We start from the raw sequence: 27,307 nt of genomic DNA on the forward strand, positions 1-27,307 counted from the left end.
ATACAAGGACACAGCACATTTTTTCAGTAACTCAAATTTCAGAGGGCAAGAGAACTTACTGAACAATATCCAGTTTCAGTGCTCTGGCAACCATCCCTGTACCAGCACCCTGTAATTCCCTGAAAGCTACTTATAGGGAGCAGGGATGAGGGAGACAGAAAATGCAAAGGATTCATGACAATTTCATTTGTCATGCTTGGTCCTTGTCCTTTGCACATGCTCTATATTTTCTCTTTGGTTGAAGCTGTCTGTTCTTGATGGCAGCCAGTCTGAATGACATTTATCTGAAAGAGGAGTAGATGTTGCCAAATTCAGAATGCAACGTGAAAATGTAGAATACAAATTCTCCTCAATGAGGTAGAAGAGCAAGATCCATTGACCCTGGAGGGGTTCTTTGGAAGGTTTCACATAGGAAGGCATTATCTTTATTAATAACCATCTTTATTGCCAAGCATTATTCTGACAAGGACCAAATCCAGGAAGTAGGGTTGCAAGCTTCATAATAGACCCCCTGGCTAATAGATTATGATTTTAAATTATTTTTTTTTACTTAAAAGTATTTTTCCAATTGCATGTAAAGATAGTTTTCAACATTCATTTTTAATAAGATTTTTGAGTTCCAAATTTTTCTTGCTCCCTCCTTTCCTCCTCATGTCAGCAAGCAATCTGATACAGACTATACAGTATGAGCATGTTAAATATATTTCTGTATTGGTCATGTTGTGAAAGAAGAATCAGAAGAAAAAGGAAAAACCATGGGAAAGAAATAAAAATAAAATGCTTCACTTTGAATTCAGATTTCATAGTTATTTTTCTGGATGTGGATACCATTTTCCATCATGAGTATTTTGGAATTGTCTTGAATCATTGTATTGCTGAGAAGGGCTAAGTCTATCATGGGTGATCATCATACAATGTTGATGGTACTATATATAATGTTCTCCTGATTCTGCTCTCACTTCATTTAGCATCAGTTCCTGTAAGTCTTTCCCAGGTTTTTCTGAAATCCTTCTCCTAATCATTTGTTATAATATTCCATTACATTCATATACAAGGTTCAGCCATTCCGCAAAAATTTTTATGTACATGGGGGTCTCTCTCTCTCTCTCTCTCTCTCTCTCTCTCTCTATATATATATATATATATATATATATATATATATATCTTTAGGAAACAGACCTAGTAGTGCAATTGCTGGATCAAAGGGTATGCACTGCTTTATAGCCCTTTGGGCAAAGTTCCAAATTGCTCTCCAGAATAGTTGGATCAATTCACAACTCCATCAACACTGCATTAGTGTTCCAATTTTACCAAAATTTCTCCAACATTTGTCATTTTCCTTTTCTGTCATATTAGTCAATCTGATAGGTGTGAAGTAGTACCTCATAGTTGTTTCAATTTACATTCTAATCAATAGTGATTGAGCATTTTTTCATATGATTATAGATACTTTAAATTTTTTTTTATCTGAAAATTGCCTCTCCATATCCTTTGACCATTTATCAATTGGGGGATAACTTGTATTCTTATAAATTTGACTCAGTTCTCTCTATATTTTTAAAATTGGGTACACAAGACACAATAGTCAATGTGGATAGAAATCTCCTATTGGATAAATTGAAAGACTCCAACTTCCGGGATGAGAACTCATGATTTGGGGTGGCCAGGTAGCACAGCGAGTAAGAGCACTGACTCCAGTGTCAGGATGACCTGGGGATCAAATCTGGGCTCAGATACTTAGCACCACACCCAGAAACAACTGGCCATGTAACCTTGAGCAAGTTACTTAACCCTGATTGCTTAAAAAAAAAAAACTCATGATTTGCCAAAAACTGCTGGGGAAACTGGAAAATAGTATGGCACAAACTAGGTATAGATCAACATCTTACATCGTATAGCAAGATAAGGTCAAAATGGGTACATGGTTTGGACATAAAGAGTGAGACCACAAACAAAATAGGAGAGCAAGGAATTACATGTCAGATCTTTGGTGAATGAATTTGTGACCAAACAAGAGATAGAGAACATTATGAAATGCAAAAGGGATAATTTGTAATTTGTAATCTCTTTGCTAATATTTTATTTAGTTTTTTTACATCAATATTCCTTAGGAAATTATATTATAATTTTCTTTCTTTCTTCCTTTTGGTTCTTCCTGGTTTAGGTATCAGCACCATATTTGTGTCACAAAAACAATTTGGTAGGACTCCTTTGCCTGTTTTCCCAAATAATTTTTGTATCATTGGAATGAATTGTTTTTTTTTTTTTTAGCAATCTGGGTTAAGTAACTTGCTCAAGGTTACATGGCCAGGTGTTTCTGGGTGGGTGCTAAGTGTCTGAGCCCGGGATTCGATCTCCAGGTCTTCTCAGCACTGGAGCCGGTGTTCTTACTTGCTGTGCTACCTGGCCGCCCCTGAATTGTTTTTTTTTTTTTAATGTTTGGTAGAATTCACTTGTAAATCCATCTTGCTCTGGTGATTCTCTTCAAAATCAAACAGAAGGGAATTTCAGAGGAAAACAGTTTTTTGAGGGCATCTATATGATGCAGGGCAAATCACTTAATCCATTAGCCACAGCATGCCCTGGAATGTGCTCTAGTTTTTGAAGGTATAGAAGTAAATATAACCAAATAGTGTTTACAAGGTCATGAACAATCTCATTATTTTAGAGCATATCATGACCCTTCCAAGAAAGGCCTATGTTCTTCAAAGGAGACAAAATTTTACTGAGTGGTTCTCTTGTAAAAAATCAAATTTTATACCTCCACACCCTCAGAACAATTCCCTGGACTATGGTTGGCCTCAACAACCACATTGCATATTCTTGGCATTAGATCAAATTATTAATAGTTATTACTGTCATATATGTTTTGAAATTCCAGCTTGTTACTGCACTCTAACTCATACTTATCTCAGAATTTTTCATGACATGTTTCTTCAGCCTCAAACCATCTCTTTTAACATCAGGATATCATTTAAAAAGTGAATTATGGCACACAGTGAATGCCAATGTGAACAAATGCATCAGCCTTTATTGAACTAACAATTTCCAAACATGCAGCACAGTTTAAATCCTGAAGATGATCAGGATGTCTCCATGCTATCCAAGATATATAAGGAGCTCTTTATTGTTTTTCATTGAATATGTGTATAAGAATTGGAAGCTGTTAAAAGACGATGATAAATATTGCATTTCTCCACAACAGAGTTATCTAGTTTCAAGATATAACGTGTCTTTCTCTTCTTCCTTAGTGGGGAAAAAAACAGAGTTGGAATTTTGGAATAGAAGTGCAAACTCCATTAAAAATGACGATATTAATTTCCTTTGGATCAACAATATTCTTGAGGGTAAAGGTTTGCAGAATGGTGACCAGGAATAAAAATAATTCTGTCTTTGCCAGGCTCTCTCCTAAACAGGCCTGTTTTTTTTTGTGAAAGAAAGGAAGATTCTCTCCGAGGACCTTCTTGTAAAAATCCATTTCTTTTCTTTTTTTTAAATCCATTTTTATACCACCATTTCTAAAAATCTTATCTGAGACACCTCCCCTCCACACCAGTAGAAGAGCATCTTGTTACTTCCTACATAGGAAGCTTAGTGGCATAGTGAAATGGACTTGGAAACTGGAAAAATTAATTTCTTTTGTAACCTCAAGCACTATCTTGTTATGTGACTCTGCACAAGTCACACACTCTTTCAGCCTCATTTTTCACATCTGTCAAGTGGGGATAATTTTGGCATTTTTTTTCAGGGTTGTCATGAGGATCAATTAGATAAATGAGATAGAACACTTTAATATTTTAAAGCAATAAATTACCTATTATATTACTAACTATTATTGATACAGCCTTCATGCACTCACAATATTCTCTTTTTGAAGTATAATTATTTATGCTCATGTTTTCTTTCCCTTACGCAGTTATTTTATAACTTCCTGGGAGTTACAGACTATGTCTCATTTATTTTTGAGCATCTTTCTTTTCCAAGCACAATATGTTTTTCTTTTTTGGTCATCAACTATGATTTTTATTAAAATAAGGATTTTGCCAATAAGGAAATTTCTTCTGCTACTACACATCTCTAACTATTTTTACCTTATAGTTTTAATACAACATCCTAAAGGTTAAATGACTTGCCCAGAGTTGCATGGCTAGGAGGATGGGTCAGGGGAAGAACTTGAACCCTAGTTGATATTAAATCTACCTATTTCCACTATACTGTGCTCCCTTTCCACATGTATCATATATATATACATATATGTATATGTGTATGCATGTATAGATGTGTGTATATATATAATACACACATGCATATATATGGAGTGCTTTGTAATATATTTGCTATATGAATGAATGAACAGGTGAATGAAGCAGGATGACCATCTGACAAACATGTGAAGATGCATGGAATGAAAAGATGAGGAAAGAAACCTGTCTCAATTAAACTCAATTCAGTTATTATCATTAGACATAGGCATGCATAAATCTTGTTACACAACTCTTCATTCCTCATACACATGTGTCTAACTTCCATAGTATGATGTGAGTCAGTCACTCAATAATCATCTAATAGTCACCCCTCTTCTGTGTCAGCCTTATTCTAAGAGTTAGGGATACAAATAAAGGCAAGACCAAGGAAGCAAGGGGGGGCTAAGCTAGCCTGCTGAAGTGTTCTAATATAATATTGGTTGCAGAAACAAAACTGAATCATGTGAGTATCAGTGGCAGATGTAGAAAGAAGCCAGAGATGTCTTCTTAGCATGCATTGAGAGGAGTATTAAGTGGAAAAGTTGTTGTAGAGATGAATTCTTTTCAAATTTAGAGGTAAAGATGAGAAAGAAAATTTACCCATAGAAAAAGCCATGAAGTAGTCACTCTTCTTAAAACTACCATCTTTATGCAGGAAGTGTCCTGAAGTGGGTTGGGGCTTTATTTGGGGTTAAATAAGGCAGAGGAGAGCAATCTCAACACTGTTGTATCCTGGAATTAAGAAATAACAATAATAAATGGATTAATATCTTTGCATATTGCTAAACATAGTGCTTTGCACATAGTACATGCCTAATAAATGCTTATTGACTGACCATATTCTTTAAATTTTCAATGAAGAGAGAGAAAATTTTCATAACTCCTCAGAGATTTTATTAATATTTTCCCTCAATTACATGTAAACTCAATTTTACTATTTACTGTATTTCTTCTAAGTGTGAATAATCAAATTTTAATTCACAAATACTAGTTGGAAATTTGTCAAATATATAAGAATACAAATCATTCCCCAATTGTTAAATATTCAAAGGTTATGAATAGGTAGTTTTTCCATGAAGAAATCAAAACAATAGTCATAGGAAAATGCTCTAAATCATTATTAGAGAAATTCAGATTAAAATAACTTTGAGATATCATTTTATAACTACCAGATTGACTAAAATGACAGAAAGGGGAAGTGACAAATTTTGGAGAGGATGTAGAAAAGTTGGGATACTAATTCATTGTTTGTGGCATTGTAAAATGATCCAACCATTTTGGAGAACAATCTTAAATTATGCCCAAAGAGTTACTAAACTAGCCATACCCTTTGGGCATACTAAGAGAGGGTTTTGTACTATAATCACAGTATTGTTTTAAGAACAGCTCTGAGGGGGTTGGAACCAAGATGGCTAAAACAGATCCAAAGAAATGTAAAAATAGAAAGCAATGTGAAATATCTCATTGGAAAAACCACTGACCTGGAAAATAGATCCAGGACAGATAATTTTAAAATTATTGGTCTACCTGAAAGCCATGATCAAAAAAAGAGACTAGATACTATCTTTCAAGAAATTACCAAGAAAAATTGTAGATTCGGCCAAATGGAAAAGGATGTATAAAATCTCACTAAAGAAAATAATTCTTTAAAAATTAGAATTGAGCAAGTGGAAGCTAATGACTCCATAAAGCTTTAAGAAGCAATAAAAAAAAATGAAAATAGAGGAAAGTTGAAATATCTCATTGGAACTGACTGGAGAATAAATCCAGGAGAGATCATTTAAAGATTATTGGAGTACCAGAAAGCTATGATTAAAAAAAAAGTCTAGGCATCATTTTTCAAGAAATCATCAAGGAAAACTGTTCTGGTATTTTAAAATCAGGGGGGCAAAATAGAAATTTAAAGAATTTACCAATCCTCTCTTGAGAGACCCAAAAATGAAAACTGACACTTACCTAAGAATTTTTCTTCAGCACTAAACTTGAGTGAAAAGAAAAAGACAAAATGGTGGAGATGCACGGGGCAACAAATATGGCTTTGACAGTCGAAAATCCAAGGGCCCTGAAGACTTAACCACTCAAGTTTTGAAACCCATTGGAAAAACAAAGTTGACCCACTGACCCGATACAAATGGTATGTTTGTGGTATGTAAGTGCTTACATAAATAAAATAGAGAAAGAGGAGATCAATAATTTGGGCATGCAAATAAAAGAAAATGACAAATAGAACAAGTTAAAAATCCCCAATTAAATACCAAATTAGAAATTCTGAAAATTCAAAGGAGAGAGTAATAAAATTGAAATTAAGAAAACTATTGAAGTAATAAAAACTAGAGCTGGTTTTATGAAAAGAAAAATCAATAAAATAGATGAACCTTTGGTTAATTTGATTTAAAAAAAAGAAAGAAGAAAACCAAATAACCAATATAAAAAATAAAAGGGCAAATTTACCACAATGAAGAGGAAATTAAAACAATAATTAGGAGCTACAATACAACCTCGGTTTATGAGTAACTTGGTTTACATATGCTTCACTGGACAAGGGAGAATGTTTTGCAAAATTTATCTTTCAGGATGAACAAAAATTCACAGTAGGGACATCCTGTTTGGATTTGAACAGCTTGTGAAGGGATGACACTCAACTAGGGCAATGGTTTTATTCTGCTTTCATATGTGAAACAAAGGAACGTCAGCTTGGTATGCCACCTAATTGGCCTCATTGGGCATTGACCGTTTGTGAAGGATGCATTGTTTGTTCTTAACAATACCATTACAAGTGTGTTCATGTGTGTTTGCCTATGTATGGCATAAAGTGTATGGTAGTGACTGTGATCTACAATAAGAGCTGGTGGAGAAACACAGCCAGGAGCTGACAACGGACAAACTGATAGTTCTGCATGAGGAGCAACAGAGAGGGGTTGCAGAGGATATCTCATCTGAGGAGGAGGTTGAGAGGTCAGAGGAATCCCTCACATCAAGTGAGATTAAGGAGGTTTATCAGATGTGGGGAAAGGTACAAAATTTTGTTGAGAAACATCACCCTAGTAAGACTGTAGCAGTGAGAGCCACACATATTTTTAATGATAATTAAAAATTCCATTTCCATGACATTCTGAAAAAACATAAAAAAGTGGTATTAGATTCCTAGTCAGAAGTTAATATAAAGGGGAAAAAAATCAGTGAGTGCAAACATGAAAGTGATTCTACAAAACAAAAAATAAGTGAAGGCAGGAGTGTTAGTCTTACTTTTAGTGAAAGTAGCATAAGAGAGAACACTCCTGACGTAGAAATCTCTGATGTTCGCATGGAAGGATGTTGTCCTTCTAAGCAATAACCCTTCTTACTCCTGCTCCCTCTTGTTTCCCTCATTCGAGCCACATTTCTTCTCAAAGTGCAGGTTAATATATTTTATTTTCAGTTTATATTGTGTACTACTTATTGCCATTGTATTTCAAGTGCATTAGGGACAAAAAAATTACTTAAAGTTATAAATATCTATTTTTATATTAATATTTTTGGGGATGTGGTACAAATCATCCAACTTTTTATTTTCTGTTGGAAAATTTCCTTGGCAATACAAGCAAATTGCATGATGAACAGAATCTCAGAACTAATTAAATTAGTAAACCAAGGTTCTACTGTATTTTGCCCAACTGTATGCCAATAAATCTGACAATTTAAGTGAAATGGAAGAATTTTTATAAAAATTTAAATTGCCTAGATTAACAGGAGAGGAAATAAAATATTTAAATAACCCCATTTCAGAAAAAGAAATTGAAGAAGCCATCAATGAACTCCCTAAAAAGAAAATCTCCAGGGCCAGATAGATTTACAAGTGAATTCTATCAAACATTTAAAGAACAATTAATTCTAATACTGTATAAACTATTTGGAAAAACAAAAAAGGAATCCTATCAAATTCTTTTTGAGACACAAATATGGTACTGATACCTAAACCAGGAAGAGCCAAAAGAAAGAAAAAAAAATATTGTATAATTTCTCTAATGAATACTGAAGTTTAAATAAAATATTAGCAAAGAGATTATAGCAATTTATTACCAGTACAAATACAACTTATTACAAGGCTAATACACTGTGACCAAGTAGGATTTACACCAGGAATGCAGGACTGGTTCAATATTAGGAAAACTACCAGCTTAATTGACCACATATATAACAAAATTAACAAACATCATATCTCAATAGACGCAGAAAAAACTTTTGAAAAGATACAACATCCATTCCTATTAAAAACACTAGAATGCATAGGAAAATATGAAGTTTTCCTTAAAATAATAAGTAGCATCTATCTAAAACCATAGGCAAGCATTATATATAATAAGGATAAGCCAGAAGCACTTCCAGTAAGATCAGGGGTACAATAAGGTTGCCCATTATCACCACTGTTATTCAATATTGTACTCGAATAGTTAGATTTAGCAATAAGAGAAGAAAAAGAAACTGAGGGCATCAGAATACACAATGAAGAAATACATCTGTCTTTCTTTCTAGATGATGTAATGGTATACTTAGAGAATCCTAGAGAATCAATTAAAAAACTAGTTTATGACACTTGCTAAAATTCATATATGGAGTTGGGGAGTCCAAAGAGAATATGGATTCTAGATTCTAACTCAGCTACATTTCTTTCATGTCCCTCTTTCTTACCTTAGGTATGAAGTATTGATAGAATTGTGTGTCATGGGTTACTTCATGGGGCAGACTGAAAGGGGCAAGATTAAAGTATCTCTGTATCTCATGCAGCACAGCCTCTGTGTAAGGCATCTCCAGTTTGTCTTTAATGGAAGGAATTCTATGATTTCCAATCACTCGATCAATTTCTTCATAAATTTTATCTGTTTTGACATAAAAAGATGACAAATTTTGTGTTGTCTGAATAACTGGGAACACTGAACTGGGCACAGGAGATACAGTTAACAGAAAGTAAATTAAACAAAATTCTTAGAAGACTAGGAGGAAGATTTTACTCATACTGATTGGATTATATAAATTAAAGCTGGAAAGAAGACTTAGATATCACTTAGTCAAAATTTTTCATTTGTCAAATAGGAACATTAAAGATAAGAGAAGATGACCATGATTCAAACCCTGGTCTCCAGACTCCAAATCCAAGGTTTATTCACTTCACCATATTGGATAACCTACCCTACTCCCTCAGAGGAGTAAAGGACTGGTTTTCCCATCCTTAGAAAAAACAATTGCTCTGACAATGACTATGTCATTGGCAGTGTTAACCTTTAGTTAGTTATATTGCAGGCCAGTTGTATATCTTAATTCTTCGATTGGTAAGTCCCTAAATATTTTGCTACATTAACAACATATCATCTTATACACTTATAATCAGTGAACAATATCAGTAAATGGCTTAATCTTTTCTATCTTCTGCATGACTCCCTGTAAACTGACAGCATCTGGAAATCAGCAAATCCAGGAAGCCTATCCTTTAGTGCTCATGATCCTTCCTTCTGAAAAGTCCTTAAATGGTCAAAAACAAATGAAACAAAACAAAGCAACAACAACACAACTCTTATCTTTGCAGCCTCACAGCTTAAATGTATTATTCAGCCAAACTGGGGTTCTCTATTTTCTTTTTGAATGGCACTTCATTTCCCATAATTCCCCATTTTCAGCCATCCTTATACTTGGAATATATTCTCCCTTTTCCTCTGCCTCATAAAATATCTCTCTTCTTGTAGAATGAGCTCAAGCACTATGTCTTATATGATGCCTTTCCATAACTTCCAAATTGCTGCTTTGTAATTACACTTTGGCAAATGGTAAGTCAACTAGCATTTATTGAGTAAATACTATGTCCCAGGTACTGTGCTAAGTGTTGGGATTAATCACCAAATACAATCTCTGCCTTCAAGGAGCTCATTGCACAATAGGTAATTCAGGTTAAAATGGGAGGTAACCTCAGAGTGAAAGCATTAAGATTAAAATGAGCTGGGGAAATCTTCATGCAGAAGATAAGCCTATACCTGAAAGTTGAAGGATGCAAGGAAGACTAGAAGGCAGATATGAGGAGGGAGAGGGTTTCAGAAATGAGGGGACAACCCACAAAAATGTCTAGAGTCCATAGATGTAGTTTCTTGTTCATGGAATAGCAAAAGAGACCAGTGTCATTGGATAATGGAGTTCACGGAGGAATTCAAGGTTAAAGAAGACTGGTAGCACTACACCCAGAAATAACTGGCTGTGTAACCTTGAGCAAGTTACTTAACCCCAATTGCTTAAAAAAAAAGACTGATAATATTACAGGCTACAAAGGGCTTTTTTAAAGTTATATTTTATTTTTCCTGGTTATATGTAAAAACAATTTTTAACATTCATATTTTTCATTTCGTGTTCCAAATTTTCTCTCTTCCTTCCTCATCTCCCCCCCCCAAGACAGTAAAAAACTTGGAATAGAGTATACATGTTCAATCATGCACAGCATACTACCATGTTAGTCATGTGAATGAAGACTCAGACCCAAAAGAACAAAAACAACAAAAAATACAGAAACCAAAAAATAGTATGCCTTGATCTGCATTAGTACTCCCTCAGTTTTTTTCTCTGGAAGTGGTAAACCTTTCTCACCATGAGTCTTTTGCAATTGTCTTAGATCATTGTATTGCTGAGACTAGCTAAATTATTCACAATTGATCATCATACGGTTTTGTTCTTACTGTGTAAAATGTTTTCCTGCTTCTGTTCACACTTTGCATCAGTTTATTTAAATCTTCCCAGGTTTTTCTGAAATCATCCTGCTTATCACTTCTTATAGAACAGTAATATTCCATTACAATCATATACGCCAACTCTTCTAGCCATTCACCAGTTAATGGGCACCTTCTCAATGTCTAGTTCTTAGTCACCACAAACAGAGATGCTATACATATTTTTGTACAGATGGATCCTTTTCATTTTTTGAAGTAATTCTCCTTTTTTTGTCATATTAGCCAATCTGCTAGTTGTCAGGCAGTATCTGAGAGCTGTTTTAATTTGCATTTCTCTAATCAATAGTGACTTAAGAGTATTTATTCATATGACTATAAATAGTTTGGACCTCTTCATCCTAAAACCAACTGTTCATATACTGTGGTAATTTATCACTTGAGAAATGACTTGTATTCTGATAAATTGCAATGAGTTATCTACATATTTGAGAAACGAAGCCTCTATTTGAGACACTTGCTACAAAAATTGTTTGTTTTCTTTTTTCCTTCGGATCTTGGTTACATTGGTTTTATTTGTTCAAGACCTTTTTAATTTAATATATTCAACATTGGCCCTTTTTATTTTTTGCCCATTCCTCATTTCTTACTCTGCAATAATATCCCATTACATTCATATGCCAGAGCTTTTTCAGCCATTCCACGATTTATGGACATCTCCTTAATTTCTGTATTTACCACCATAAAAGGGCTGCTATTAATATTTTTACATGTTGGTCCTTTTCCTTTTTTAATGATCTCTTTTGAATACAGACCTATCTGTATCATAAGGTATGTACAATTTGCTTGCCCTTTGGGCATAATTCACAATTGCTTCCCATTTCAAGAAAGTCTAAATGATAAATATATGTTGTGTTCAGAGCTGTCCATCTTTGCTTTCTTGTAAGTTTCCTTTTTTTCTCTGCTGTGTACATTTTACTTTGTTTTCTTCCCTTTTCCTCCTCCCTCCAAGAAGGTACAATCAAGCACAAACTTATATCTCTGTATACACATGTATGTATAGGTATACATGCATGCCCCCACATATATATATAGACACATTTAAATACATGGATACACATGCATACATTTACATACATACACTTACATACACACACGTATACTTAGACATTCATATGCACCTGTGCAAGACTGTACTATACTTATTTCTCCTCTTTCTCCAAGGGTGGATAATGTTTTCCTTCATAAGTCTAAGTCTTGTCATATTTTTTTCTAAGATCACCAACTTAGCATTTCATATACCATAGCAATTTTCCATCTTAATAATATCTAATTATTTTAAATAATCCAGAACAATATTGATTAATATGGCTGACATAGTATAGTTTCCCCATTTTCCTCTCAGATTAAATCTATTTTAGCTTTAACTGTGCCCAAGATCATGATTACTTATTCCTCTTTTCCCCCCTAATAAATTCTATTCCTGATTTTTATTTTATATTTGTGTATATCTCTTATTTCCTGTCCCTCCTGACTCCTCTACTTTACTTCTATCTTGCCATCCTAATGAATTTGCCCTTCTAACCTACTAACCTAAACTTCCCTCCAAGGATCCCTCTCTTATCCTCCTATTCCCATTAATCTAAACACCTTTCTATTATCCCCCTTATTGTAATTGCTCACCCTCCCCTCTAGAAATCCCTACCTTATCTTCTCCCTTAATCCCCTTAGCCTTTTATTTCTTTCTGAATTTAGAAGACTTTTATTCCCTTCTACTATCATAAACCCATTCCCTATGAAAGTAGGACTCCAGAGCTACCAGCCCTCCTCCCCCATCTAATTCCTCTTTATCAGTTCTTCCTCTCAGAATTCCTTTGTATAAAACAATTACTCTTTTCCACCTGTTCCTAAATGGTTTTACTTTTTAAAATATGCCATACTCAGGCCTACTCCAGTCTTTTTTTTTTACAGACTACCAAATTACTAATAAGAATCTTAGATATATGTTTTACATTTCCTTCTATAAAAGGCAAGCAGTTTTTTTCTCATTAATTCCATTGTAATTAGTCTTTGATAGGTACCTTATATTTCTCTTGGATCTTATATGTCAAATCTATTAAGTTCAGGTGTTTTTTTTAAACGAAATCTTAAAAGTCTGACAATTTGTTAAATGTCCTTTTCTTTTTTCTTTTTGGAGGGCAGTTGGAGTTAAGCAACTTCCCAAGGTCACACGGCTAGTTAGTGTTAAGTGTGTGAGGCTGGATTCGAACTAAGGTCCTCCTGACTCCAGGGCTAGTGCTCTATTCACTGTGCCACCTAGCCACCCCTAAATGTCCATTTTTTAAAAAAGCAATTGGGGTTAACTTGCTCAAGGTTACATGGCCAGTTATTTCTGGGTGAGGTGCTAAGTATCTGAGCCGGGATTCTATCCCCAGGTCATCCTGACACTGGGGCTGGTGCTCTTACTCACTGAGACACCTGGCTGCCCCTAAACAATTGGGGTTAAGTAACTTGCTCAAGGTTACACGGCCAGGTGTTTCTGGGTGGATGCTAAGTGTTTGAGCCCGGATTCGATCCCCAGGTCATCCCGACACTGGGACTGGTGCTCTTACTCGCTATACTACCTGGCCGCCCCAAATGTCCATTTTTTTTTAAAAAATTCAGGATTATGCTTAACTTTGCTAGGTATTAGACTTTCAGTCACAGCCCCAGTTCTTTTGGTCTTTGCTATATAGTGTTCCAAGACCTGCGGTCTTTTGGCATTGCCACTGCTAGGTCTTGTGTGATTCTAATTGTGGCACCACCATATTTAAATTGTTTTTTTTTCCCTGTTGCTTGTAATATTTTATCCTTGACCTAGGGGTTTTGAAATCTGGCTATGGTATTCCTGTAGAATAGTGGTGATTGGTGGATTTTTTTTCTATTTTTTACTTTCCCCTCTTGTTCTAATGTTTCAGGAAAATTTAATTATTTCTTGCATCATTGTATCAAGATTCTTTTTTTTTAAATCATAGCTGTCAGGTTGTCCAATAATTCTTATGTTTTCTCTTCTTGATTTGTTCTCCAGATCAGTTGTTTTTCTAATGTATCACATTCTTTTAGTTTTTTTTTTTATATTTTGTTTTATCATTTCTTGGTCTCTTGTATATTTGCTGGCTTCCCCTTGCCAAATTCTAATTTTTAAGGAGTCATTTTCTTTAAGTTTCTGGATCTCCTTTCTTGAGATGGTTGACTTTCTTTTCATAATCTTGTTTTTCTTGAATTGTTCTTATTTTTTAAAATTTCCTTATATTTTAAAAAATTTCTTATCTTTCTCATTCATTTTTTTCATTTCCAGTAAGCTTTTATTGAAAATAATATCTGAACTTAAAAAATTTCTTATTATGAACAGGTTCTGTTTTTGTATTACATTTATTTGTGAATATCTCTCTGTATGCAGCAAGACATCTCTTCCAAATATTTTAAAAAGAAATATACATATGTATATTTATGTATATGTGTATATATGTATATGAATGTGTATGTGTGTATATACATGTATATATTCGTACAGGTATGTATATATATATATGCATATGTATGGAGTTCAGCAAAATTAACCAACACATTGGCCTTACCTGAAACTAGAGGTAACATTCCTAGTCTCTGCCCTCCTATCTCATTCAATTTTTAAAGTCTTTTTTAAATTCTTCTGTGAATTCTTTTTGGGCAGGTGGCCATTTGACATTATTCTTTGGGGTAGGAGAGATTTTTCTTTTGCTTCAGTTTTTCCCTTCAGTTTCCCAATCTTCTCTATTCCCATCGTAACTTTCTTTGGTTGGATTTTTTTATCCTTTGTACATTAAAATAAAATTGTAATCACCTCTAGTCCTGCTATGTGGCAGATGGTGCCTCTGGCCTCAGATCCTCCTTCAGTACTCCCCTCTAGTTTGGAACCAAAAACGAATGATTCTGCCCTTCGTAAGTGCCCACAACCAGCGGCATCCCCACACCACTGCTTCTGCACTCACAAGGCATAAGCTGTTTCCTTCTCTCCCAGGACCACCTCTCAAATTTTATATCCTGTAACTTTGCTAGAGTCTTAATTATTTCAAGTCATTTTAAAAATTGATTCTCTAGATTTCTCTAAGTATACCATCATATCATCTGTGGTGAGTAATAATTTTGTTTCTTCATTACTTATTCTAATTCCTTCAATTTCATTTTCTTCTCTTATTGCTATAGCTAACATTTCCAGTACAATATTAATAGAATAATAATGGTGATAATGGCCATCCATGCTTCACCCAATCTGATAAAAGATAATGTTTGCTATTCAATTTTGATATTTTACTTATAACTTTAAAGAGAACTGTATTCATTCCCAAAAAAACATTCTAATTTAAAAAAAAACAGTAATGGGTGTTTTATATTGTCAAAAGTTTTTTCTGCATCTGTTGAGATAATCATATGATTTCTATTTTTTTAAACCGAAATGGTCAATTATGCTGATAATTATCCTAATATTGAACCAGCTCTCCATTGCTAGCATAAACACCACCTGTCCCTACTGTTTGATCCTTGTTATTTCTTGCTGTAATCTCCTTGCTAGTATTTTATTTAAAAATTTTATATTAATATTTATTAATATTATTCAGTTTTCTTTCTCTGTTTTGTCTCTTCTTCTCTGGGTATCAGTAACATATTTATATTGTAAAAAGAATTTGGTAGGACACCATCTTCATCTATTTTCTAATTTTCTCAAATAGTTTATATAGTAACGGGATTAATTGTTTTTTTTTTTTTGTATTATTTTTGGTAGAATTCGCTTGTGAAACCATCTGGACCTAGGGGCATTTTCTGAGGGATTTCATTAATGGTTTGTTCAATTTCTTTTTCAAAGATGGGTTTGTTTAAGTATTCTATTTCCTCTTCTGTTAATCTGGATAATTTATATATATTTTTAAATACACATTCATTTCACTTAAATTCTTAGATTTATTGGCATACTTTTTGCAAAATAGCTACTAATTGTTGCTTTAGTTTCCTCTTCATCAATCAACCAATGGTTTATCTATATTATTGGTGATTTTCTAATACAAAAAGTTTTCTATTTTATTTATCAGTTCCATAGTTTTCTTAGTTTTAATTTTATTAATCTCTCATTTTATTTTCAGGATTTCCAATTTGGTATTTAATTGAGAATTTTTGATTTGTTCTTTTAGATTTTTTTTCTTATTAGTTGAAGACCCAATGCATTGATTTACTCATTCTCTGTTTTATGCATTTAGAGATAGAAAATTTCCCCTAAGCACTGTTATACTTGTAACTAATAAATCTTGGTATGTTGTCTCACTGTTGTAATTCTCTTTAATGAAATTATTGATGATTTCTATAAGTTGTTCTTTGACGCGCTCATTCATGAGGATTAGATATTTAGTTTCCAATTTATTTTTAATCTATCTTTTCTTGAATCTTTATTAAATGTAATTTTTATTAAAGCATTATCTGAAAAGCACACGTTTAATATGTATGCTTTTCTATATTTGCTTGTGAGGTTTTAAATGATCTAATACATGGGTAAATTTTTGTGTAAGTGCCATGTACCAATGAGAAAAAGATTTTAAAGTATTCCCTTCTACCCTCATTCAGTTTGCTTCAGAGGTCTATCATATCTAACTTTTCTAAAACTCGATTCTCCTCCTTAACTTCTTTATTATTTATTTTCTGGTTAGATTTATTTAGTTCTGGGAATAGAAAATTGTAGTCCCCCATTAGTATAGTTTCACTGTTTCTTCCTGTAACTCATTTAACATATCCTCTAGAAAAGTGAATGCTATGCCATTTAGTCCATGTATTTTGGAATTTGCTTCATTATTAGTAGTAACTGTTAGCAAGATGTAATTTCCTTCTGTGTGTCTTTTAATTATACTTATTTTTACTTTTGCTTTGTCTGAGATCATGATTGCTACCTCTGCTTTTTTTTTTTTTACTTCAGTTGACGCATAACATATTTTGCTCAAATCTTTTATCTTTACTCTGTGTATGTGTTTCTGCTTCAGGTGTGTTTCTTGTAAGCAGTATATTTTAGGATTTTTTAAATCTATTCTATTATTCTCTTATTTTATGGATGAGTATATCCCATTTACATTCACAGTTATGATTACTAACTGTGTATTTCCCTGTATCATTTTCCCTCCTATTTATATTCCTCCCTCTCCTTTAACTTGTCCCTTCTCCTCAGTGTTTTGCTTCTGACCAGGATGGGAGGTGGACAATAACTGGGGTAAGGCTGATAGAAGAGAGGACAGATTAAGGGTCTATCTTTCTTATTTGTTTTTTTAATAGACCTTTTTGAGTTTTTCCATGAGTTTATTTTGGACCTGAGAGCAATTCATGTTTCTATTTGAGGGTTCACACGTAGGTGTTTTGACACTGCTGTCCTCTTCTGAGTTTATATTTTATGAATTTACGTGAGCTCCTGCCTTTTCTCTGCCATTTTGGCTCTGTCTCTGTGAAGGGCTTTAAAAAGCCAAACAGATGATTTTTATATTTGATCTCGGAGGAAATATAGAGCCACAGGAGTCTGTTGAATGAAGGGGTGACATAGACAGACTTATGCCTTAGAAAGATAAACTAGGCAACTGAAGAATGGGTTGATTGGTGTGTGGACTTGATTTGGGGGAGGGGAAGGGGATTAGCAGGATCATGAAATAGTGGAGGCTGAAAATGAGGAAGTCCTGAACCAAAACGGTGGCAATGTCAGAGGAAAGAAAGGGTGAATGTGAAAGATGTTACAAAGATAAAAATGCTAGTACTTGGCAACTGAATAGAGGAGTAAGAGGGAGTATGGAATTGTACACGACATCAAAGTTATGAGCTAGGGTGACTTGGAGGTTGGTAATAGTCTCAGCAGTGACAGGAAAGTTAGGACATTATGAAGAAGGGAGGATTTCTTGGATAAAGATCATGATTTTAGTTTTGGACATATTTAGTTTTTTTTTTTTAAGCAATCGGGGTTAAGTAACTTGCTCAAGGTTACACGGCCAGTTATTTCTGGGTGTGGTGCTGAGTGTCTGAGCCCGGGATTCGATCTCCAGGTCGTCCCAACACTGGAGCCGGTGCTCTTACTCGCTGAGCCACCTGGCCGCCCCTAAGCAATTGGGGTTAAGTAACTTGCTCAAGGTTACACGGCCAGGTGTTTCTGGGTGGGTGCCAAGTGTCTGAGCCCGGGATTCGATCTCCAGGTCAGTCTGACACTGGAGCCGGTGCTCTTACTCGCTGTGCTACCTGGCCGCCCCGACATATTTAGTTTTAATAATTCTACGGGTCATATAGTTTGAAGTGTTTATCAGGCAGTTTGAGTTGCAAGACTGAATAGGTGTGTCTGAAAGTAATCTGTATAAATACAGTAATTGAAACCATGAGAGCTTATGAGATCACTAAATACAACACTATAGATGTTAAAAACAACACAATAGAAGAGAAGAAAGCTTAGGACTGAGCCTTCTGGGACACTCATATTTAGTAGGTGAAACCCAGAAGGGGCTCCAGTTAAACCAGAAAACTGGAGAACAATCAGACAACAGCAGAAAGCAGTGTCAGGAAAATATAGAGAACAGTATCAAGGAGGAGAAGGCAATTGATAATGTCAGGTGATGAAGAAGAGAGAAATGATTTTAACTGTTAAATCTATGGCCTTTTTATTTTCAAGAAGGATGAAAATTGAAAAAAAGACTCTAAATCTTCAGATAAGAGATCATTAGTAACTTTGGGGTGAGCAGTTTTGAATGAATGAATAGTTCAGGAGCTAGGCTTTGAAGATTAAGAAGAACAAAAGAAAGGAAAGGAAGGAAAATCCCTTATTGCAGATGGCATTTTCAAGTTTAGCCATGAAAGGGGAGAAAAGACATAGGACTGTAGTTATTACTCTTTAAATTATTTGGTATACAGTTTTACGTGCACTTGCCTCTCCCATTTAGGTATAAGATCTTTGAAGGAAGATATGATTTCATTCTTTGTTTTTGTATCCCCAGAAAATAGAATAATGTTTGATACATGGTAGGTGCCTAAGAAATGCTTGCTAATCAACTGATTGGGTACATATGGAAAGCATTCAGTGTCCTTAATTCCCTTGAATGAAACATGTTCCAGACATGTTCTCTTCTACTTTTTCATTTAGAAAGGGGATAATGTTTAAAAAGCGCCCACCGATACTGTAACCTGCCAGTTAATAGGAACATTTGCTTCAGGAACAATCCAACATTTTGTGTAATCATGGGGAACTAGAATAGTTGCTTTGGAAGAAAATGTGACTGTGGTAAGTGGAAGAATTAGCTGCTGTGCCTGGATTCCTGTGCCCACCCTCTGTTATTTGCTTTTTTTCCCTCAGCTCACTTTTTTTTCCTGCTTTCCACTGTTACAAGACTATCCTATAAACTGAAATCTTATTTGAGAGTTATTCAATCATAATGCTAAAGTGCTGAGAAAGTTTCCATATAAAGCTGGGTTAGACAACTTAGGCTGGAACCTTGGGTTTTAATATCAGAGCATTTTGGATTTTTTCCTTTACCTTGTACTCCTGGGTGTTTCAGGAGGATAAGCAGGCCGTATCTCAAAGTGGTACTGATTGTTTCCATTCCAGCATCAAATAAATCCAGTCCTGCTGTTGCCAGATTTTCCAGGTCAAACACAGAGTCTGGATTATTTTGGTCCTTCAAAAAGCAGCAGTAAAAAACAAACAAAGGAACGAATGAATGAATGGATAGATAAAGGAATGAATGAATAAATAGAACTGCAATAATTAAGAAGCCATAGATAAAAAGTTGGAAGAAGCATGACTTTAGTTCCCTGCCCCCTTGTCCAACCACTTCTGGCATTCTCTCTTTTTTAGAAGATCAGAGCCAACCTCATGCTTCTTGCTTGTCAGGATATGGACATAATTCTGCCCTTGTCAAACTGTTCAAGACTTTTCTGCCTAATCCTTTTTCCCCTTGGAATCTGCTCTAAGTTTATTATGATGTTGGAAAGGATCTGGCACAATAATAACTACTAAGGTCTCTGTAGAGAAGTTGTTTTAGGAGAGTTTGTGGACCTTTAGCCTAAGAACTGTCCAGGTCCATCAGAGAGCCTTTAGGCCAAAAAGTATAAAAATGTATTTAGAACCCAACAAAGCAAGAGGTGGGAGGTTGGGTAAGAATAGCTATGAAGTAGCAACACAGATGGCGGGATTATCAAGGAAATTGACTAACCTAAATGTGAAACATCTGGGACAAGACACACATTATAGTTTAGTTGAGATTGGGTTTATTCATTAATCAAGACATTTTAACCCAGGGTAGCAATTCCAGAGTCAATGGGTATCCTCTCTATTACAACCTGAAAAATGGTCAATTAACTTTGCTTTAAAGACCTTTAGTGGAGAAAAAAAAGCTACCTCCTGAAATATTCTGTTCTCCTTTTGGTACCTCTAGATCTTACATTTTCATTTTATCAAGCCTATATCGTTCTTTCTACAAATTTTGGCCACTTTCTCCTAGTTCTGCCTTCTTTTCCTCTCATTCCTTTAAATACTGGAAGTTCTCATCTCTTCCATCTAAGTCTTCCTTATCCAGGTGAAACATTGTTAACTCCTTCAACTAATTCCCATATGACATAATCTCACAGCCCTTTATGGGGGATGTCCTTTCCTGGATACTTCATTACTAGTTAAAAGCCTTCCTCAAATTTGATACAAAATGAACATAATAATATAAATATGGTATAAATAGGGAAGATCACAGAACAACAGGACGATGTCATACTATTGAGTATTGATCCTATTTACGATTAATTGTTTTTGTCCTCTAACTGCTGAAGTCATGTCTCTTTGTCTTTGAACTTGGTTCAGAATTCATCTGGTCTGTACTGAATGAAGTTTTTTAAATCCAGCTCTTCTATTTATCACTGAACTATTAACTTGCCTCAAGAAATTTAGCTCCTTTGACCCAGTTTCTGGTCTGTATCCCAAAGAGATCCAACAAATGGGAAAAGGACCCACATGTGCAAAAATATTTGTAGCAGCTCTTTTTTTTGTGGTGGAAAAGAATTGGAAATTGTGGGGATGCCCATCAATTGGGGAATGGCTGAATAAGTTGTGGTATATGAATGTAATGGAATACTATTTTGCTATAAGAAATGATGAACAGGTAGACTTCAGAAAAACATGGAAAGACTTGTATGAACTGATCCTGAGTGAGGTGAGCAGAACCAGAAAATTGTACACAGTAAACAAACTTTAGAGCTACAGAACCCACAAAGTGACAGAGAGAAACAAATCTCCCGCTGAAAGCAGCCCAGCAGGTGGACAGAAAGGGTCCATCACAGCATGCTGGGAGCAGAGCCCAGCCCTGGGTGAGCCTGCGGTTTTAGCCCCAGGGCACCCCAACCAGCCTGACCTGGAGGGACTTTGGGAGAGTGCTGGTTTCCAGAATTATCAACCCATAAATTCCAAAAACAAAGTGAGAGTTCAGTGTGGACTTTGGGAACAGGGGGTCTGGAAGTGTGGTCTGGCATCTGCCCCTGCAGGGAGAAGTGGCTTAGGCATGGAGGCCACTGTTGTGTGGCTGCTTCAGAGCTCCTGGCCTACAGATTGTAGGGGGATCAAGTGACCATCCTGATTGGTAATTGCTCCTGTGTTAACCTGCCTAGATCTGGATTGCTGTCAAGGGTGGAGGTCCTGGGGTGTGTGACAAGGTGCCAGAGCTGGTGGAGGCTTCAGAGTGGGCAGCCAACTAATAGCTCTGGCCACTGTGAAAACCCCAGCAATTTGGGACAAAGCTCTCCTCTCTGGAATCAGAGTTCTACTGTGGCAAAAAGCTCAAAAGTCAAGTAATTTAGTGGCAATAAGAGCAAGCAAAGGAAGCACAGCAATCCGACTTTAGATTCCTATGGGGGGGGGGATCAAAGCAAGGAACAGGAGGACGACAGTGAAGTCAGAACTCCTGTACCAAAAGCTTCTAAGAAAAATATGAGCCCAGGATTCGATCTCCAGGTCATCCCGACACTGGAGCCAGTGCTCTTACTCACTGAGCCACCTGGCCGCCCCTAAGCAACTTGGGTTAAGTAACTTGCTCAAGGTTATACGGCGATTACTCGATATTCTTGACCTTTTGCTCTTTGAGATCAATTGCATTACTTTTTTTTTCTAGCTAAACAAAGTAATTTTCAGTAGTTTGATTGTCATGGTACTGAATAAGTGCATTTATCTCAGTAGGATTGTCATTTTTATTTTATTGGGTCAACCTATGCTTGAACAATTAATATTGTTGCAGTTGTTTACAACTAACTTTATTTGCATGAAAAGTACTCTGTAACTGTGTTCAAATAGTTCCTGGGTTTGTCTTGGCAGGTAGACTCTTAATTATTTTCTATTGTCTACAGTTATTTTAAATGGAATTTTTTCTCTCTCTTCCTGCTGGACTTTGTTGGTAATATATAAAAATGCTGATGACTTATTTGGGTTTATTTTATGTCCTGCAACTTTGTTGGTTATTAATTATTTTAATTAATTAGTTATTTATTAATTATTTCATTTAAATATTTAAACTAGTTTTATTTTGATTTTCTAAGCAAACCATCATATGATTTACCAAGAGTGATAATTTATTTCTCATTGCCTATTTTTTATCCCTTCAATTTCTTTTTAAATTTCTTTTTGCTATAGCTAGAATTTCCAGTATAATAATTGAATAATAGTGGTGGTAATGGACATTCCTGATCACATGGGAAGACTTATAGCTTATCTCCATTACAGAACTGCTTGCTGATGATTTTAGCTAGATAGTACTAATTATTTTAAGGAAATTTATATTTATTACTATGCTTTCTAGTGTTTTAAGTAAGAATGAATGTTTTGTCAAAAGCCTTTTCTAAATCTATTTAGATAATCATGTGATTTTTGTCACTTTATTATTGATATGGTAAATTATTTTGATTTTTTTCTAGTATCAAATCAGTTCTGAGTTCCTAGCATAAATCCCCCCTGATCATAGCTAGAATATGGGGACAAATCTTTTCAGCAAGTTATTTCCATTAAACTATACTTTCTCAAATATCTAGGGAACTGGTCAGTGAATCATTCCTCACTGGATAAGTGGTCAATGGGTAGAAATAGGCAATTTTCCTGGGAAGAATTCAAAGCTATCAATAGCCATATGAAAAAAAAAATGAACTAAGCCACTAACAATTAGCAAAATATAAATTACACCACCTATACATATATCAAATTACTTTGTTTAATCAAAAATAACATGGCAGATGCTTGTGGCACTGTCACAAAAAAGTAGTGTACTGAAGGTGCATGTGAACTGCTACTGCCACTCTAGAATGCCAATTAGGAACTCTGCTCCAAAATCTATTAAACTGTGCATTCCCTATGACCTAGTGATTTTGCTACTAGATCTATCTTTCAAAGAGAACAAAAAAAGAAAGACATTTATACAAAAAATATTTATTGCACTTTTTATCTTTTGTTTGGTGACAAAAAATTGGAAACTAAGGAATTACCTATCAAATGAAGAATGGGTGAGAAAGTTGTAACATTTGAATGAGATTGAATACCATTGTGTAGTAAGAAATAATGAAAGGGATGGTTTCAGAGAAACTTGAGATGGTTTGGATGAAGTGGTGCAAAGTGAAGAAAGAGCCAATCGAAAAAATGACACAATAACAAAACTTTTGTAAAGACACAACACTTTGAATGATTTCAGAACTCTGATCAGCACAATGACCATCAATAATTCCAGAGAACTCATGATAAAACTTGGAATCCATCTCCAGGTAGAGAGGTGATGGACTCAGGGCAGATTGAGGATTTTGGATATAGCCAGTGTGGGAATTTTTTTTTTACTATAATTTTTGTAACAGGTTTTGTTTATCTTACTTTCTCGGTGGAGTAGGGGGACTTGTGGAGAAAAAAAAAGAATGAAAACCTGAAAATGAAGTAAAATTGAATAAAAAAACCAATAAACATTAAATAACTATTATGTGCCAGGCATAGTTCATGAAATAAAAAAAGTCAGTCTGAAAAATGAGCAACAAATATCTACAACAGCAATCTTATAGTCTATATATTACTTGTAAAAGGAAAAAATAAAATCTTGGAAAACAGATTTACTAGAAAATCAAAAGAGCAAATAATACGTGTGCTACATTTTTTTTCTTTGAAATAAGTACAGGTGTCATGCAAAATTCTTTTAATACAGAAACAAGGTAGTGGTAAACTTGAATTGTATGATATTTGCACATGGAATCAGTGCAAAAAATTATATTTATATATGAAAAATGATCCACTTTGGAAAAGTTGAATTCATAACATGGGTGGCAAGAATAATTTTACAATAGGAAAAAAATACCACAATTAATCATATCAACAACAAAACCTACATGATTTTATTATAGTTACATAAAATGTCTTTGACAAAGAATTGGATATTTAGGGAATACCCATTAATTCATGAATTGCTGAAGAAGTTGTGGTATATAACTATGATTGAATACTATTTTGCTATAGGAAATGATGATTTAGATGATCTGAGAAAAACCTGGGAAGATTTTCATAAGCTTATGCAAAGTTAAGTTAGTAGAACTAGGAGAAAATTGTGCACAGAAAAAGCAAAATTGTAAGATGATCAACTATGAATGACTTAGCTACTCTCAGTAATCCAGTGATCCTGGAAAACTCTGAAAGTCTTATGATAAAAAATGCTATTTATCCCCAGAGAAAGAACTAATGGAGTCTGAATATAGACTAAAGAATACTTTAAAAAATTCTTTATTTTTCTTGGATTCTTATTTCTGGGCCATGTTTTCTTTTACCACATGGGTAACATGGAAATATGTTTTTGCATGACTACACATGTATAACCTATATCAAGTTGCTTGCCTTCCCAGTGAAGAGGGGTTTGGAGGGGGAAAAGGAGAGAATTTGAAATGCAATTTTAAAGACATATGTTGAAAAATTATTTTGACATGGGATTGAAAAAATAAAGTACTAAACAAAAAACAACAGGCATCAACAAAACATAAAATTATTTTGACAAAATCTAAGACTCATTTGCATAAAACCCTCAAAATTTCAGGTATGAGTGAGAACTTCACTAATCAGAAGAATCTTTAGGAGCACCTTTATTTAGATTTGAGGTGAAATTTCATTGATTAGAAACATATCTGTAAAACTAAGAATTAACATTATTTACAATATTGAAACAGTAAAAACTTTCCCAAAACAAACAAGGATGAAGCAAATATTTTATTCTTTCGTTATTTTTGGACATAGTCCTATAAATACTGGCTTTGAGGGGGCAGTTAGGTGGCACAGTGAATAGAGTACCAGCCCTGGAGTCAGGAGGACCTGAGTTCAAATCCGGCCTCAGACACAACAAAAAACTAGCCATGTGACCTTGGGCAAGTCACTTAAGCCCAATTGCTCCGCCTTCCCCCTCCAAAAAAAAAATAAAAAAAATATACTGGCTTTGCTCCCTCTCAAAGACCACTCAACCAATTTACTCTTACACTTGAAGGTTGTTGTCCTTAGAAGGTACATTTGGGCATAGCTACTACTACTGTACCCTTCAGAGTTTTAGGTGCAAACCTAAGGAGTTGAAAATTCTTTCACTTAGGTCATGGGTCCCTACCTTTTTCCTTTCCATTATTAATTAACCAACAAGCCTTAATTAGTTTTTTTTCTTTTTCTTTTTTCTTTAAAGCAATTGGGGTTAAGTAAATTGCTCAAGGTTACATGGCCAGGTGTTTCTGGGAGGGTGCTAAGTGTCTGAGCTCGGATTTGATCCCCAGGTCATCCCGACACTGGAGCCGGTGCTCTTACTCGCTGTGCTACCTGGCCGCCCCTATTAATTAGTTTTTAATATAGAGCATTTACTTGGATAGTACATCGATAACTGGTAAAATATTTTGCCCAAACTAGGAGAACAAGGAATAGTTTACCTGACAGATTTATGGAGAATGGAAGAATTCATGACCAAATAAGAGGTAACATTATGAAATGCAAAATGGATAATTTTGATTACATTAAATGGAAAAGTTTTTGAACAAAGTCAATGAAACCAAGATTAGAAGGGAATCAGAAATCTGGGAAGCAAATTTTCCAACCAGTGTCTCCAACAAAGGCCCCATTTCTAAAATATATAGAGAATGTCATCAACTTTATAAGAATATAAGTCATTATCCAATTTATAAATGGTCAAAGGATATGAACAGGCAGTTTTTAGAGGATGAAGTGAAAGTTATCTATAGTCATATGAAAAAATGCTCTAAATCACTATTGATTAGAGAAATTCAATTCAAATAACTCTGAGGTGCCACATTACATGTATCAGATTGGTTACCATGATGAAACAAGAAAATGATTAATGTTGGAGAAATTGGAAACAATTATCCATTGTTAGTAGAATTATGAACTGATCCAGCCATTCTGGAAAACTTCAAAACTGTGCCCAAAGGGCTATAATTTGTGTGTACCCTTTGACCCAGAAATATCACTTCTAGGTGTGTATACCAAACGTATCATCAAAAGGGGAAAAGGACCCACATGTACAAAAGTATTTATAGTAGCTCTTTTTGTGGGCCAAGAATTGGAAATTGAGGGGATGTCCATCAGCTGGGAAATGGCTGGACAAATTGTGGTATATCAACATAATGGAATACTACTGTGCTATAAGAAATGATGAGCAGGCGGACTTCAGAAAAACCTGGAAAGAATTACATGAACTGATGCTGAGAGGATTGAGCAGAACCAGAAAAACACTGTACACGGTAACAGAAACATTGTGAGATGATCTACTTTGAAAGACTTGCCTCTTCTTAGCAATGCAAGGATCTAAGACAACTCCAAAAGATCCATGATGGAAAATGCTGTCCACACCCAGAAAAAGAACTGTGGAGTCTGAATGCAGATTGAACCATACTATTTGCTCTCTCTCTTTTTTATTTCTTCTTTCTTGTGGTTCCTCCCATTGGTTCTAATTCTTCTTCACAACATGACTAATGTGAAAATATGTTTAATATGAATGTATATGTAAAGCCTATATCAGATTGCATGACATCTTGGGGATAGAGGGGAGGGAGGGGAAGAAAATTTGTAATTCAAAATCTTATGGAAGTGAATGTTGAAAACTAAAAATTCAGAAATATTTTTTTAAAAAGAGGTAAACATGAACAAGCAATCATAAGGAAGTAAACAAGATTAAATTTCTTGTACTTTCTATGGAAAATGATACATGATTCCTTCAGAACTCTATCATCATCAGAAGTCATAGAGGATGTTTAATTAAATGGAGGGCTTTGGAGTGAAATTATATGTGTGTGTGTGTTTGTGTGTCAACCACCACTACCAAACTGGGGAAG

At 34.8% G+C, this 27,307-nt stretch overlaps 1 pseudogene; it reads right to left on the bottom strand.

The window, feature by feature from the left end:
* Positions 1–221: 221 nt before the first annotated feature.
* LOC138148516 (cytochrome P450 2C42-like) overlaps positions 222–27,307 on the bottom strand; it is a 37,776-nt pseudogene continuing 10,690 nt past the window's right edge.

This window comes from Petaurus breviceps, unplaced genomic scaffold (assembly GCF_028583685.1).
Source record: "Petaurus breviceps papuanus isolate PSGF00001 unplaced genomic scaffold, PetGlider_PUasm1.0 90825, whole genome shotgun sequence".
NCBI classification, from domain to species: domain Eukaryota; kingdom Metazoa; phylum Chordata; class Mammalia; order Diprotodontia; family Petauridae; genus Petaurus; species Petaurus breviceps.